General features: G+C 37.5%; 1 protein-coding gene across 3 annotated transcripts in view; it reads left to right on the forward strand.

The window, feature by feature from the left end:
* GARRE1 (granule associated Rac and RHOG effector 1) overlaps nt 1–12,161 on the forward strand; it is a 74,229-nt gene that overhangs the window by 37,735 nt on the left and 24,333 nt on the right. The window lies entirely within an intron of this gene.

The following is a 12,161-nucleotide window of genomic DNA, read 5'->3' on the forward strand; positions in this document are numbered from 1 at the left end:
AAGTTGCATGTACTTTACTTTATGCATAAAGTAACTTAGGAGTTTAGGTTAAAACACTCTGATGTCCAACAGTTTACATACAGAGGCCATGTTCATTTTGGGAGGCTTTTAAGAAAAGGTGGGAGAGGATGATTGAGCAGGCTTTCCGGCACAATTTACAGTAACAGGTGGTTTTCGACTTATGACAGTAATGGAGCCTGCCTCTTGCTGTGGGAAATCAAGTTATATGTTAAATGAAATGCATAATTATGACCTCCCCATCCCCGCTTTCCCCAATGCGTTGGTTAAATGAATGCATAGGCCGTTCAGTAGAGCATTGAGGGACTTGGGTGGGGGAGGCCTAGTGCAGGCAAGGTGCACCCCCACCTTCTGAGATACTCAGTGCTCTGCTTCCTGCCCCTTGGGTTCCCCCAAAACCCTATGGGCCTCCTCCATACCCCACCCTGTCACAATCACACGCTTCCCTTTTGAGCCCAGGAAGCTGGAGTAGGGAAGGCCGCTCTGTTCCTGGGCCATATGGCACAATCCGGGAGGAGGAATGCTGCTGCTTTTCCTCCCCTTGCAAAAGGGGAAGAGCCGGGAGTTGGGGAGGACGGGATTGCGAGGGGAGCAAAAGCAGCAGCGTTTCTCCTCCTGGATTGTGTGATGTGGCCCAGCAAGGGCCCGGCCTTCCCTACTCTGACTTCTAAAGCTCTGGATATTTTCAAAAACTATGTGAGCAAATGGTGGTTGGGGTTGGAGAGGAGTGCATTGAACCTGGTGGGGTGGCAAAGCAGTCCCTGCGCCTTTGGGGACCTGGCAAGCCAAGATGGGAGGGAAATAAGTGGGTGAGTGTGCTGCGGCATCATAAGGGTGAATGACTGCAAGGGGTTGTAACTTTGAAAGAGGTTCGTATGTAGTTTTTGGGGAGGATGTTGTAGCTTCAGACATTTGTTAAATAGCCTGTTGTACCTCGAGGACTATCTGCCACAGTCACTTTGAATGCAGTAAGGATTGTCTGGCATGATCTGTTTTTAACAAACCCATGTTATCTTCTAGTAATAGCTTTGCTTGCTTGCTTGTCTTTTGCAGGATCTTCCCAGGTCTTGATTGGTTGATTGGTTTGTCATTTCCTGGATCCGTTTTCTTTTTCTTCCTGTTTTGAAAACTGGAACCCAACCAGCTCTTTCCCAGTCCTTTGGTACAGATTTTTTCAGCCAGCCTCTTTGAGAGTGAAAGAGTTACTTGGTGCAGGCATTCCATCTCGTGTAGGATGAAATCAGTCTGGTAGGCAGCAGCCCTTTTGCTCTTAAAAGCGGCTGGCTGGAAAAGTCTGTCTTGAAATCCAGGCAGCATTTGGGCCTAGAGTGTTTGCAGCCGCCCCCCAGTAACAAGAGGGCTCCTGGCTCCAAACCCCCCCATGCTGCAAACTCTCCATGTCAAAAACCTGCTTGATTTGGGGACTCACCTTTTTCAGCCAACCCCAGGAACCAGAGGGAGTCATCTTGGCATTGGCCATGGCTTGCAAACGTCTCTGATGGCTTCTTCATTGACTTTCCAAGGAAGCTGGCAGAGGAATTGCAAATGGGGATCACATAATTGGAGGGCGTGAGTGTAAAAGATTTGCCAAGCACCTGGATTGTAATTGTGTGACTGCAGGAACATTGCAATGGCCGTAACTTTGGGGGCGTGTCGTAAGTCTCTGTTCAGCACCATCATAATTTCAAAGAGCTGTTAAGCGAGAACTATCAGTAGTTTGGTGATTCTGTGCAAAATATTGGTGTATGAATAGAAAATAGTTTGATATTACCTTGAAAGGACCCTAAAAGCCTTCAGGCCTACTATATCATATAGTCTTGTGAGAAATAGTTGCTTTGTGTTCCTCATTGATTTGGTCTCAAATTCTGTGATGATCTCATATTCTATATTATTGCTGTTCAAATGTTTCTGTGGAGTAGAAATAGAGGTTGCATGTTTTTGGATTTTCCCTTATTCCCTATCTTTAACCTGCCTTAGAGGACAGCTTCATTTAATTTTATGGTTGGTATGTATGTATGTATGTATGTATGTATGTATGTATGTATGTATGTATGTATATGTGTATTTTTATTTTATTTTTAATTTAACTTTAATTTTTTTCTCCTTTTCATTCAAGCCCAAGGTGATGTAGATGTGCTTATGATTGTATCCTTCACACTGCATCAAAATGAAAGTTGAACTTTTCCTAAGCCCTTGTCATGGACTATTGCTAAATCATACTGGCCTGCTAATCAGAAGAATTAAAACCATTTCCAAAATTTATTTTCTCCCTTTAAGCTACTGCAGTTCTGGAGAAAAGTATAGGGTGCAAAGTAAGTGAAACTGTTGGTGCAAGCTTTGCAAATATTTCATCTGGGACTTGTTGGTGCCTCCTATCTGCAAGCAGAGGACAAGTTAGGGCTATTCATATACCAACCTGCATTGACCCTTCAACTTCTACTTGGAATCTCATTCAGAATTGCATCCTTAATATACACTTGCTTCATGGCTATCATCTCTTGCAAGCTCCTTAGAAGTTATTCTTAAGCAAAACTGCAACAGATAACCAACCTGGCTTGTCCATGGTGAATGTATTTAAGAATTTTCATATTTATAAGAGACTAAATCAAAAGAAAAAAGTGCCAGAAAAGAAAATTGAAAGTTAAGAAATGAACAAATTACTTCCAACCTTTTTTTTGAACAGATAATTACAATCTTATTGTTCCCCTTTCCTCTTAAATATTTTTCACATCCCCATACTTCCTCATTTACTCCGAATCTTTCTCAGTCTTCAGTTCCAACCATTTTTTTTATTCAACAAAAAAATAATATCAGGTTTCCATCTTTCAAAAAAGTTTTTGTTCTTTGTTTTCTCACTAAACAGAGAACATTTAACATCTGTATGAAGAGTTTTGTCATTTTTGCAAATTCTGACATTTTCACAATCACCTCCTCCACTGTGGGAATTCCATTATTTTGCCATCATTGTGCATACAATAAATGTTTCTGCGGTTACCATTGATACTGTATAGTATCAATCTGCCATGAGTCTTTTATAATTCATTGTCCATAAGTCCCCATAAAAGAAGTTATGGTTTCTTAGCACTATTCATCTTTTAAGATCCTTTGTATTATTATATGAATTTGTATCCAAAATTTCGTAGCTTTCTCACATGTCCATATGCATCCTGGTGAGACTGTGTTCCATCCTCATTCAGATGCTTAGCAACTGCCATATGCCCACGCCTCCAAGGTCACACTGGGTTGTACTTGAGAAAAATGTCATCCCTTCCACTATCACAGTCTCTGGGTAAACCTAAGACACTTTTATTCAAGTGGTGATGGTTTGTGCACATAGACAGTCTTTTAACATAAAACACTCACGTTTACTTGCATCTCAATCTGCAACATTTTGAAGGAAAAACAGTATTTTAAATGGATATAGAGTTACCTATATGTTCTGAAATTTTGTAAATTAAGTTGGCTGTGTTGACAGCCTGCTTTGTAATCATAACTTGTTTTTATTTATCATAGTAGGCTAAATTGTGGAGCTGCAAACTTCTTTGTATTATCACATGGTCTTTAGTCTGATATTTTCAAAATATGAAAATAAATATATTAAATACATTATTTTAAGTTAAATGAATTGGATTCAAAACAAGTGGTTTTGTTTCTTTAAGAGGTTTTGTAAAGCCCCCAAGTGATGCAATTCTTTTCTGGTATTTTCTTATTGAATACTTAAAATAATGAAACTTCACAAAGAAGCCCACCAGCATACCTAAGTGGTTAGGTTTAAACTTTGTAGGAAGAAAGGAAATTACTGAATTGGAATGGAATGTGAGAGGAGACTGGATGAAACGGATAGGGAGAAGTGAGCCACTACCAGTTCTACTCAAGTAGATTTAGGTTCGACCATTTCTGACCAATTCTTGTTAATAAATAAATAAATGAAGTAAGGAGAACGGTTCAGAAGACCATATGTGCTTTGGTCTGTGAAAAGTTTTCTTTAATCATAGAATCTCCAAAATACTGGCATTAGTTAATTTGATAAAAATACACTTCAGTTGAATAACTTTCCTAGCATACTCTTTTCCAGATTCCATTAGCAATAATATCACGTATAAAATACAAGGAGTTTTGTTTGTTTGTTACATAAGTAGATGGCAAAAGTAGTAACTGAAATTATTTCTGTATATTTAATAAAGACTTCTATAATAGGATAATCATCTGAAACTTTACTGGAACACTTGAATTTTATTTAAATTTGCATATGAATCAAATAGTGAAAATAGGACTAGGTAACTTGTGAGTTGCTTACAAATGTATGAGTCTATGAAAAAGAATATTTATTCTCCAGCACGATGATTGGAGAATCCATAGCTTAAAAACCCTTTTGATCAATAAGTTTTCCACAGATTGATTGATTTGATTTAGGTACTGCCCAATTCTAGATCAACTCTTGGTGGTTCAGTATAAGAATTTTTTTAAAAAAAGAACAAATAAAAAAATATAGTCTAAGTAGAAAATGTTAAATAAGATGCAACACAAAAACCTGTGACATGCTAGTAGCACAAGGGGTTACAATCATCCTAGGCCAGAGCCTGGTCTTTAAATCCACAGGAGCACCAGCATGGTGGGAGCCCTCTAGATTTCAAGGGGAACTTCAATCCAGAAGAGACTAAGAAGGTTCTAGATAGATAGCACTGCTTGACCGAAGGAACCTCAAGCGTACCAATTCTGCCAGACTGAACCACCTGGATAGAGACCAGAAGAGATTGGTAGTATCAGGCAACAGAATCGCACACGGACGCGTACTAGGAAGCACTGGAGCTTGCAAAGCAGAGGTCTTGCATGGACATGTTGAAGCATGCCCATTACTGCTGTTGCTGTCACTTTCTGGACTAGTTGAAGCTTCTAAGAAGTATTTAAAAGCAGCCCCACGCAGAGTGCATTGCAGCGGTCAAACCACTAGTGATAGGCAAATAGTTCTCGGCTTAGCCCTGGAATTTCCATCACAAAGTGATGTGATTGTAAACAGCAGTGCCACACAGCTCGCTTAGCAACAGAAATCCTGGCATTGCTGTCATTAATTGAATTAGCACTAGTCATTAACTGAGGACCCACCCCTATCAAAGCCACTCTGGCTCCCTCTCTCCCAGTCTTGACCTTTGGTAAGCTAAGGGACTGCCTCCTCTTCAACTCCCCTCCCCCATCTGTGTCCATTTGGCCACCCTGCAACCTCCCTTGTGGGGCAGCAAGCAGCTCCAGAACGGTGGGGTGTGTTGCTGCTTGTCATCCTGTAGCTTTTTGGGGACTTCTTGCTGTGTTGTGGCTCTGGGGGGCTTCTTGGCATGCCGCTGTTCTGGGGCTGCAGAAAGACCCCTGAGCCGCAAAGTGCAGTGCAAAGCCACAGCTATCCCTGAAAGCCTCAGCCCTCACAGCACACGGCACAAAGCTGCAGACTGGATATTCCCTGGATACTCCATGCCAGAGGAGAATTCTGGGAGTTGAAGTCCACAAGTCTTAAAGTTGCCTAGTTTGGGGATCCCTGCTCTATGCAACTGAAAGTTGGACCCTGAAGAAGCAAAATAGGAAGGGCAATGGTGTTTTTGTACTCTGGTGTTGGAGAAGAGTCCTCAGAATAACATGAGCAGCCAAAAAACAAAACAAAAAAAACACCAAGGGATCATCAGACAACTCACACCTGGATTTTCAGTCAAGTCACAAAAGTGTCACCAGCTGAAATTGTACTACTTTGGACAGATTATGTGAAGACCTATCTCTCTCTCTGGAGAAGGCTCTATAGCAATAGCCCTTAGACTTATATACTGCTTTATAATGCTTTACAGCCCTCACTAAATGGTTTACAGAGTCAGCATGTTGCCCCCAACAATTTGGGTCCTCATTTTACCCACCTCGGGAGGATGGAAGGCTGAGAATGCTGGGAAAAGTGGAAGGAAAGAGTTAGTTTTGATTTTAGTTTAGTTTATTGTTTATTAATTAGTGTGATCATATTAAATACAATAAGATAAATAATGCTGTGTATTGGGATCTAAAAATATTCAGTGAAATAATTGTGTAAGATTATTGAAACTAGAAGCTCTCAAGTTGCATTTTAACTGTCAACATGGCAGTTTTTCTTAACCTCCATGAGTCCGTGCCATGATTATTGATGGGTCCCTAATGGGCTATTTGTCAATTAGTGACTTTAAATGTTACGCTCTGGCTGGAGCATTTAAAGGACAGTCAAGGGGGTATGAGTGATGTCTTCTATTTGTGGTGGGCCACATATACATCTCTTTTGTGGATGAGATGCTAGATAAAATTGTCCATGTTTAAAATCAAGGCGCTCAAATCTTGCTCTGGTTACAACTATTATTTGATCTTGTATCACACCATAGTTAGATATCTTTCTGTTGTAAGACATTCTGAGCCAAGCATTTTAAAGACTGAACGTTGGTAAATGTCACTTTATCAACGTGAGCACTAGCATTAAGAATCCTGTTTGCTAATAAAAAGCCAAATCATCCGCAAAGGCTTGCAATTTAAATTTTTTTTTAATTTTCATTCCTTTTATACTCTTATCATCTCTAATATTTCTATTCAACACTTCCAAAGTTAATACAAATAACAAAGGTGATAGTGGGCATCCTTGTCTTGTACCTTTTCTTATATTGATAGGATCTGTCAATTCTCCCTCTATCATTACCTTTGCCGTTTGCTTATGGTATATGGCTTCTAGTGCTTGAATAAATTTTCTGGCAAAACCCATCTGTTCCAATAATAATAACATGAATCTCCAATTCACATTATCAAATGCCTTTTGTGCATCTAAGAATATCAATGCCATTTGTTTTTCAGGGTGTGCCTCATAATATTCCAAAGTATCCAAAATTACTCTCATATTATCTTTAATTTGTCTCTTTGGCAGAAATCCATTTTGGTCAGGATGAATAAAGTTATTTAAGTATTTTTTAAGTCTTTCTGCCAAAATTGAAGCAAAAATGTTGTAGTCTGCATTAAGTAAAGAAATAGGTCTATAGTTCTTAATTTGCAGTGGATCAGCCTCTTCTTTTGGAATAAGTGTAATATAAGCTTCTGGCCATGTTTTAGGTATCTTCTTCTTTAACATAACTTCATTCATGACTTCTAGCAGTGGAAGGCTCAGCGATTCTTGTAATGTTTTATAAAATTCTGCCGGAAGCCCATCTGGACCTGGTGCCTTTCCATTATTTTGCTTCTTAAGTGCTTCAGTTAATTCCATCATTGTTATATTACTTTCTAACATTTTTCAGTCTCTTTAGGTATCTTAGGTAAATTAGCATTCTGTAAGTACTGTAAGACAAAACTCTTTCCTCATCGATATTCTGTTGCTTATATAGTTGTCCATAGAAGTCTCGAATAATTTCCTTTTTACCTTTGTTGCCGTAGCAAACTTGACCTTGACCGCAATATTTTCCTTGATTCTTTCTCCTTTTTCAATTTATATGCTAGCGTCTACCTGGTTTGTTTGCATCTTCAAAGCAGTTCTGTTTAGCACTTCTAATTTTCTGTGCTAATTCTTCTTTCTCTATTTGACCCATTTTGTGTTTAATTATGTCCAGTTTTAGTTTAATGTCCTTTTTCTGTGGCGTTTTCTGTAGCTCTTTTTCAAGTCTTTTATGCTCATCTTCTAGAACTTTAGTGGCTTGCCTTTTCCTGATGTTCCTTTTTCTTGTATAGTCTATTATCAAGCCTCTAGCATATGCCTTCATTGTGTCCCAAACATTCTGAGTTGAAGTATCTTCTTTTTATTTTCTCTAAAGAAGAAGGCCAATTCTTTCTCCATCTGCTGTATAAAGACTTTTTCCTTTAAAATAGTATTATTTAACGTCCATCTCGATCTTCTTTTTTCTCCTTTCCATTTAATTGTCACTGGATTGTGGTCTGCCCAAGTACTTGTTTCAATGTTTGCTTCTTGAATATTAGATATTAGTTCTGTTGAAATCCAAATCATATCTATTCTAGACCATAATAAATGTCTATTTGAGTAGAAAGTATATCGTTTGGTTTTAGCATTTCTTTCTCTCCATATATCTTTTAAGTTTATTTCATCTGTCATTTTAAAGAAGGATTTAGGAAGAATCTTTCTATTTTGTTTTGTTATTGTTGCTGTACAATCCAATTTATTGTCTACAATTCCATTAAAATCTCCCATCATAACTATATTAACATAGTCCAGTTCAATTATTTTCATATGTAATTTTTATAGAATTCTTCTTGTTTATCATTCGGAGCATAAATTGCAATCAGGAGTGTTTTCATATTATTGTCCATTATTTCCACCATTAATACTCTTCCATCTTCATCAGTATGAATCAATTTTGCTGAAATAGTCTCTTTAATATATAAAACCACTCCTCTTCTTACATTGAGTCAAAGAAGTAAATATTTTCCCTAATTTTGGTTGGACCAACAATTGTTCATATTGTTTTTTAATGTGTACTTCTTGTAGACAGATTATATCAAATTTTAATTTCTCTAATTTATGAAAAATTTTCCTTCTTTTAACAACCAAATTAAGTCCATTTATATTCATTGTAATCAGTTTTATCTCTTCCATGATTATACTTTGTAGTTAGGTTTGGTAGCTCTCATGGATCTTGGTTCACGTTGTTCTTTAATTTCCATCTGTCCACCTACTGCGCCTTCTTCTTTTTCAGTCTTCATTTGGTCCTCTTGAAATTCAATTAATGAGACCTCTTTTTCTGCCTCTTCATTTCTCTTTCCAAAGAATTCTGCGTAAAATAATTCTGCTTTCTCAATTGAATCCATTCTATGTCTCTGTTCTTGCCATGTAAACATTAATCCTTCTGGAATTAGCCATCTGTAGTTCACCTCTTTTTTCAGTAGCATTTTAGTTAAAAATCGGTATTCTCTTCTTATCTCTCTCACTTTTCTGGGTATTTGTTTTAAAACCACAATTTCCTTGCCCTTATATTTCAGCGTTTTCTCTCTTGCCACTTGCAATATTTGTGTTTTAATGCCTTTTTTTGTAAATCTAATATGAACTTCTCTTGGTAGGTTATTTCTCATTGCATATCTTGTAAAAACTCAATATACTTCATCTACTCCATCCATCATCTTCTCTTCTGTTATTTCCAAAGCTTCCGCTAGAATTTCTATCATTATCTCAGCTAAATTTTGTCCTTTTTTCTTCCTCTATGTTTTGAAATCTGAGATAAAATTCTGATCTATCCATATCCCATTTCAGCATCCCACTTTTATCTTGTTCAACCACTGTTAATCTATTGTCAATATCTCCAATCTTCTTGTCTCTTTGTTTATCTTCTTCTTCAATTTTTTGGAATCTCTCATCATACTTCAATATCATTTGTTGGATGTTCTCCACTTTTTCATCAGTTTTCCCTGTTCTTTGTTCAATGTTCTCTATTCTTTCAATGTTCTCTGTTCTTTGTTCAATGTTCTCTATTCTCTTTTCAATATTCTCTGATCTTACTTGAATATTTTGAATTCCTTGCATAATCATCTGTAAGGTCACTTTTTCTTGTTCTTTGTCTTGCTTTAACATTGTCTGGATTGAACGTTGTCCAGATGGTGGGGAGGCGGAAGTAGAAGTTGAAGGGCCAGAAGCTATCAATTTCCTGCTCATTTTAAATAATTCAAAATCTTCAGGTTCTTCTGAACCTTAATCCAATTATGGAGTAGCCAATTATAATCCAAGATGAAAAGTAAAAATGGTAGAGAGAAAAAAGCCCAATAATAATAAATGGAAAAAGAGGAAAAGTTTCTTCAGGTTCTTCTGAACCTTAATCCAATTATGAAGTAGTCAATTGTAATCCAAGATAAAAGATAAAAATAATAAAAGGAAAAAAGCCCAATAATAATAAAAAGAAGATGAGAGAAAAATTTCTTCAGGTTCTTCACACCTTAATCCAATTAAGAGGTCTCAAAAATAAAAATAAAAAAAACCATAAAAATGAACCAAAAGTATGGATGGAAAAAGCAAAAATCCCAACGAAGAAAGAAAAAGAAAAGGAAAATTTTTGAGGCTTTCCCTTTAAAATAAAAAGCGAAAGTGGAAATATTACAAAAATAAAAGTTTTTTTTTTTTTAAAGAAAAGAGTACAGTAGAGCTGGTAAGGAGGGATAGCACAACTTTAAAATAAAATAAAAAGAACACACTGCACTTTATTTAATTATCCAAGGCTCTTATTATAACTCTCTTCTCCACAAACTTCAAAACCAAGCTTCAATTGTTGATAGAAATCCAGAAGAACATCTGCAATAACACTCTCCCGTGCTCTTCCCTCTATCTTATCAGGTTGCAATGTCCTTGAAAGGCAGCCTTTCACAGTTTTCTCAGCTTCATCTAAGATATTTTCAAGCCTCTAGTTGGCAGTGTTACAAAGTTTCTTTGCTCTCACCTTCCCCCTCCTTTCCCAGACAAAACGTAATAGAAGTTTAAAAAAAAGAGAAAGAAAACCATTTGTCCAAGATGGTATGAGGATTCCTGCTTTGGGCAGGGGACTGGACTAGAAGACCTCCACGGTCCCTTTCACCCCAATGAGTCTAATTAATTAATGGCACAATAAGCATCCAACTTCCATAGATATCCCTTCAGGCCAACTTCAGATTGCATATAAGGACCATACCATTCACATATAGAAGAGATTGTGCATAAGGATCATGTCATTGGCATAAATCTATGTTGATAAGTGTATTAAGTATCTTTGGCATGTGGACTTACTGAAAGCAGAGGAATCCTGGCTTGTCAGTACATAGAAGTTAATCAGCATTGGGACCAGAGTGCCTTCCTGTCATAGGAATTTTAGGTTTCAGATGCCATTTGCTCCCATATGGAAACAGGGGTTTGTATAGAGAGTCTTAACAGTCTGGGTTCCATGCCCAGAAGTTTTGGATCATTTTCCTTAATAAATTAATTAACAGTATAATGTTTTGACTCACAGGTTTAACTGGGTTCTCTTTATCTAGTTTTAGGATCTGCATGGAGAACAGATAAATTTTGGGTCATATTTATGCAAAAATATTAACAATTCCAGACATCATAAATTTTTAGGTGCTATTATGCTTCAAAAGGGCAGGCTTCTTGGGAAAGAAGGCGGAGCCTCCTTGGTGACGGACTGTAGATCGCGACTCTCTGCGGCTATGGTCCGTGCTCTTTCGTTGGAGAGCCCCGATTATTACGATTAGGGGCTGAAGCTGCCTTTGGAGGGGCAGCGGAGTAAGGGGAAGCCGCAAGCCAGGTTGAGGGGAGCCCCATCTCCCCTCCTGGGCTTGGTCTTTTTCCCCCTGAAGATGACTGCAGCGGTGGTTTAAAATGGCCACCCCGAAGAGGAGGACTCAGCTGGATTAAGATTTGTGCAGGAGGGAAGAAAGAGGTGGATAACATCTGAACCGGGACAACTGGGCAATACAACTAAACAAAAGTACCCCGGGATTAAGGTAACATGGAATTTTTAAGAAAAGAAAAGTGAGTGGCGAAATTACAAAGGGACAGGGGGAAAAAAAAGAAAATATTTTTGACAGCTAAGCAGGGCTTCAAATCGGGAAAGGAAGAAGCCGGAACTAAAGATTTAACTAAATTGGACAAAAATATTTTGGGAATAAACAGGCATAAAATAAAGCTGGAATTAAGATTGTCAAAAAATAATAATAATAAAGTTTACAAATTGGAGACTGGACTGTGCTGGAATATTGAGGTTCGAAAAACCCTAAACAAAAAAATAGGGGGAAAAGGTGAAGACTTTGTATAATGGAGAGTGCCACCTTTTGACAAAAACTTGAGCTCAGACAAAAAGGAAAGCATCCTGTTTCTGAATGAACTTGTGTGGATATAACCTTAAAGAAATATTGAAACAAAGTTAGAATCTTAGAAAGTGAAAGCAGAACCAGGATAAAGAAAAAAGCAAGGAAAGACTGACTGTGGGATTGATTGATATTTTTGGTATATAGACCCTCGGCTGGAATAACTGAGAACTTTAGAAAATTGAAAGAAGAAAGAAGGAAAGTAAAAGTGTTTTTTTTTTTGTGGAATTTAACGATCATAAAATATAAGAGTGTGTAATGATGATATCTATTCGGGAATTAAAAATGGAACTTAAAAACATGAGAGAATTACTACAGGAAAGAGGCGAATCACT

The sequence above is a fragment of the Notechis scutatus genome, chromosome 9 (assembly GCF_049901735.1).
Source record: "Notechis scutatus isolate UNSWTSFEM ecotype Mainland chromosome 9, rNotScu1.2, whole genome shotgun sequence".
In the NCBI taxonomy this organism is placed as follows: domain Eukaryota; kingdom Metazoa; phylum Chordata; class Lepidosauria; order Squamata; family Elapidae; genus Notechis; species Notechis scutatus.